The sequence below is a fragment of the Triticum dicoccoides genome, chromosome 1B (assembly GCF_002162155.2).
Source record: "Triticum dicoccoides isolate Atlit2015 ecotype Zavitan chromosome 1B, WEW_v2.0, whole genome shotgun sequence".
Lineage (NCBI taxonomy): Eukaryota > Viridiplantae > Streptophyta > Magnoliopsida > Poales > Poaceae > Triticum > Triticum dicoccoides.
In genome coordinates this window covers 689620319-689626088 of record NC_041381.1, presented here as the reverse complement: position 1 = coordinate 689626088, position 5770 = coordinate 689620319, and positions in this window count along the sequence as shown.

Genomic DNA, 5770 nt, shown 5'->3' with positions numbered 1-5770 from the left:
CATGTATCTGAGTTTCCTATCAATACAATTATAGCATGGACAATAAACGATTATCATGAACAAGGAAATATAATAATAATAACTAATTTATTATTGCCTCTAGGGCATATTTCCAACAGTCTCCCACTTGCACTAGAGTCAATAATCTAGTTCACATCGCCATGTGTTTAACACTCACAGGTCACATCGCCATGTGACCAACATCAAAAGAGTTTACTAGTGTCACTAAACTAGTTCACATCATCATGTGATTAAGACTCAATGAGTTCTGGGGTTTGATCATTTTTTGCTTGTGAGAGAGGTTTTAGTCAACGGGTCTGCAACATTCAGATCCGTATGTACTTCGCAAATCTCTAGGTCATATTGCAAATGCTGCTTCCACGCTCCACTTGGAGCTATACCAAATGGTTGCTCCACTATACATATCCGGTTTGCTACTCAGAGTCATTCGGATAGGTGTTAAATCTTGCATCGACATAACCCTTTACATCGAACTTTTTATCACCTCCATAATCGAGAAACATATCCTTATTCCTCTAAGGATAATTTTGACCGCTATCTGGTGATCCACTCCTTGATCACCTTTGTACCCTCTTGCCAGATATGTAGCAAGGCACACATCAGGTGTGGTACACAGCATAGCATACTATAGAGCCTATGTCTAAAGCATAGGGGACGACCTTCGTCCTTTCTTTCTTTTCTGCCGTGGTCGAGCTTTAAGTCTTAACTTCGTACCTTACAACTCAGGCAAGAACTCCTTATTTGACTGATCCATCTTGAACACCTTCAAGATCATGTCAAGGTACATGCTCATTTGAAAGTACCATTAAGCGTTTTTTATCCATCCTCATAGATCTTGATGCTCAATGTTCAAGTAGCTTAATCCTGGTTTTCTATTGAAAAACACCTTTCAAATAACCCTATATGCTTTCCAGAAATTCTACATCATTTCTGATCAACAATATGTCAACAACATATACTCATCAGAAATTCTATAGTGATCCCACTCACTTCTTTGGAAATACAAGTTTCTCATAAACTTTGTATAAACCCAAAATCTTTGATCATCTCATCAAAGCGCACATTCCAACTCCGAGATGCTTACTCCAGTCCTTAGAAGGATCGCTGGAGCCAGCATACCTTTTTAGCATCCTTAGGATCGACAAAATACTTTCTGATTGTATCACATACAACCTTTCCTTACGAAGACTGGTAAGGAAACTCGTTTTGACATCCATCTGCCAGATTTCATAAATGCAGCTAATGCTAACATGATTCCGACGAACTTACGCCTCGCTACGGATGAGAAAATCTCATCGTAGTTAACTCCTTGAACTTGTGAAAAACTCTTCGCCACAAGTCGAGCTTCATAGACGATGACATTACCGTCCACGTTCGTTTTCTTCTTAAAGATCCATTTATCTCAATGGCTTGCCGATCATCGGGCAAGTCCACCAAAGTCCATGCTTTGTTCTGATACATGGATCCTATCTCGGATTTCATGGATTCTAACCATTTGTCGGAATTTGGGCCCACCATCGCTTCTCCATAGCTCGTAGGTTCATTGTTGTCTAGCAACATGACCTTCAAGACAGGATTACTGTACCACTCTTAAGCAGTACGCATCCTTGTCACCCTACGAGGTACGGTAGTGACTTGATCCAAAACTTCATGACCACTATCATAAGCTTCTACTTCAATTGGTGTAGGCGCCACAGGAACAACTTCCCGTGCCCTGCTACACACTTGTTGAAGTGACGGTTCAATAACCACATCAAGTCTCCACCATCCTCCCACTCAATTCTCAGATAAACCTTTCCTCGAGAAAGGACCCGATTCAAGAAACAATCCCTATTGCTTTCGGATCTGAATTAGGAGGTATACCCAACTGTTTTGGGTGTCCTATGAAGATGCATTTTATCCGCTTTGGGTTCGAGCTTATCAACCTGAAACTTTTTCACATAAGCGTCGCAGCCCCGAACTTTTAAGAAACGACAACTTAGGTTTCTCCAAACCATAGTTCAAACGGTGTCGTCTCAACGGAATTACGTGGTGCCCTATTAAAGTGAGTGCAGTTGTCTCTAATGCCTAACCCATGAATGATAGTGGTAATTCGATAAGAGACATCATGGTACGCACCATATCCAATAGGGTGCAACTATGATGTTCGGACACACCATCACACTATGGTGTTCCAGGCAGTATTAATTGTGAAACAATTTCCACAATGTCTTAATTGCGTGCCAAAGCTCGTAACTCAGATACTCATCTCTATGATCATATCATAGACATTTTATTCTCTTGTCACAATGATCTTCAACTTCACTCTGAAATTACTTGAACCATTCAATAATTCAGACTTGTGTTTCATCAAGTAAATATACTCAACATCTACTCGAATCATCTGTGAAGTAAGAACATAACGATATTCACTGCATGCCTCAGCACTCATTGGACTGCACACATCAAAATGTGTTACTTCCAACAAGTTGCTATCTTGTTCCATCTTACTGAAAACGAGGCTTTTCAGTCATCTTGCCCATGTGGTATGATTTGCACATCTCAAGTGATTCAAAATCAAGTGAGTCCAAATGATCCATTTGCATGGAGTTTCTTCACGCATATACACCAATAGACATGGTTCGCATGTCTCAAACTTTTCAAAAAATGAGTGAGTCCAAAGATCCATCAACATGGAGCTTCTTCATGCGTTTTATACCAATATGACTTACATGGCAGTGCCACAAGTAAGTGGTACTATCATTACTATCTTATATTTTTGGCATGAAAATGCGTATCACTACGATCGAGATTCAATAAACCATTCTTTTAGGTGCAAGACCATTGAAGGTATTATTCAAATAAATAGAGTAACCATTATTCTCCTTAAATGAATAACCGTATTGCGATAGACATAATCCAATCATGTCTATGCTCAACGCAAACATCAAATGACAATTATTCAGGTTTAATACTAATCTTGATGGTAGAGGGAGTGTGCGATGTTTGATCACATCAAACTTGGAAACACTTCCAACACATATCGTCAGCTCACCTTTAGCTAGTCTCCATTTATTCCGTAGCTCTTTTATTTCGAGTTGCTAACACTTAGCAACCGAACCGGTATCTTAATACCCCGGTGCTACTAGGAGTACTAGTAAAGTACACATTAACATAATGTACATCCAATATACTTCTATCGACATTGCCAGCCTTCTCATCTACCAAGTATCTAGGGTAATTCTCCTCCAGTGGTTGTTCCCCTTATTACAGAAGCACTTAGTCTCGGGTTTGGGTTCAACCTTGGGTTTCTTCACTAGAGCAGCGGCTGATTTGCCGTTTCATGAAGTATCCCTTCTTGCCCTTGCCCTTCTTGAAACTAGTGGTTTCACCAACCATCAACAATTGATGCTCCTTCTTGATTTCTACTTTCGCGGTGTCAAACATCGCGAATACCTCAAGGATCATCATATCTATCCCTGATATGTTATAGTTCATCATGAAGCTCTAGCAGCTTGGTGGTAATGACTTTGGAGAAACATCACTATCTCATCTGGAAGATCAACTCCCACTCGATTCAAGTGATTGTTGCACTCAGACAATCTGAGCACAAGCTCAACGATTGAGCTTTTCTCCCTTAGTTTGTAGGCTAAGAAAATCGTCGGAGGTCTTATACCTCTTGACGTGGGCACGAGCCTGAAATCCCAATTTCAGCCCTCAAAACATCTCATATGTTCCGCGACGTTTCGAAAATGTCTTTGGTGCCTCAACTCTAAACCGTTTAACCGAACTATCACGTAGTTATCAAAACGTGTATGTCCGATGTTCGCAACATCCACAGATGACATTTGGGGTTCAGCACACTGAGCGGTGCATTAAGGACATAAGCTTTCTACTGTTTGCATAATCGCTACTGACAACTTTCAACTATATTTTCTCTAGAAGTATATCTAAACAGTGGAACTAAAGCGCGAGCTTACGACATAATTTGCAAAGATCTTTTGACTATGTTCAGGATAATTGAGTTCATCTTATGAACTCCCACTCAGATAGACATCCCTCTAGTCATCTAAGTGATTACATGATCCGAGTCAACTAGGCCGTGTCCGATCATCAGGTGAGACGGACTAGTCATCATCGGTGAACATCTTCATGTTGATCGTATCTACCATACGACTCATGCTCGACCTTTTGGTCTCTTGTGTTCTGAGGCCATGTCTGTACATGCTAGGCTCGTCAAGTTAACCTAAGTGTTTCGCGTGTGTCAATCTGGCTTACACCCGTTGTATGTGAACGTTAGAATCTATCACACCAGATCATCATGTGGTGCTTCGAAACGACGAACTTTCGCAACGGTGCATAGTTAGGGGGAACACTTTCTTGAAATTTTAATGAGGGATCATCTTATTTACTACCGTCGTTCTAAGCAAATAAGATGCATAAACATGATAAACATCACATGCAATCAAATAGTGACATGATATGGCCAATATCATTTTGCTCCTTTTGATCTCCATCTTCGGGGCTCCATGATCATCATCGTCACCGGCATGACACCATGATCTCCATCATCGTGTCTCCATGAAGTTGTCTCGCCAACTATTACTTCTACTACTATGGCTACCGGTTAGCAATAAAGTAAAGTAATTACATGGCGTTGTTCAATGACACGCAGGTCATACAATAAATAAAGACAACTCCTATGGCTCCTGCCGGTTGTCATACTCATCGACATGCAAGTCGTGATTCCTTTTACAAGAACATGATCAATCTCATACATCACATATCATTCATCACATTCTTCTTGGCCATATCACATCACATAGCATACCCTGCAAAAACAAGTTAGACGTTCTCTAATTGTTGTTTGCATGTTTTACGTGGCTGCTATGGGTTTCTAGCAAGAACGTTTCTTACCTACGCAAAACCAAAACGTGATATGCCAATTGCTATTTACCCTTCATAAGGACCATTTTCATCGAATCCGTTCCGACTAAAGTGGGAGAGACTGGCACCCGCTAGCCACCTTATGCACCAAGTGCATGTCAGTCGGTGGAACCTGTCTCACGTAAGTGTACGTGTAAGGTCGGTCCGGGCCGCTTCATCCCACAATACCGTCGAAACAAGATTGGACTAGTTACGGTAAGCATATTGAATAAAATCAACGCCAACAACTACTTTGTGTTCTACTCATGCAAAGAATCTACGCAATAGACCTAGCTCATGATGCCACTGTTGGAGAACATAGCAGAAATCAAAAAAATTCTACGCATCACCAAGATCAATGTATGGAGTAATCTAGCAACGAGGGGAAGGAGAGTGCATCTACATACCCTTGTATATCGCTAAGCGGAAGCGTTCAAGAGAACGGTGTTGAAGGAGTCGTACTCATCGTGATCCAAATCACCGGAGATCCTAGTGCCGAACGGACGGCACCTCCGTGTTCAACACACGTGCAGCCCGGTGACGTCTCCCATGCCTTGATCCAGCAAGGAGAGAGGGAGAGGTTGGGGAAGACTCCATCCAGCAGCAGCACAACGGTGTGGTGGTGGTGGAGGAGCGTGGCAATCCTGCATGGCTTCGCCAAGCACCGCAAGAAACGGGGAGGGAGAGAGGTAGGGTTGCGCCAGGCAGAGGTCAAAACTCTTGTGTTGGCATCCCCAAAGACCTCAACTATATACAGGGGAGAGGGAGGGGGCTGCGCCCCCTCTAGGGTTCCCACCCCAAGGGGTGCGGCAGCCCCAAAACCCATCTAGGGTGGCGGCCAAGG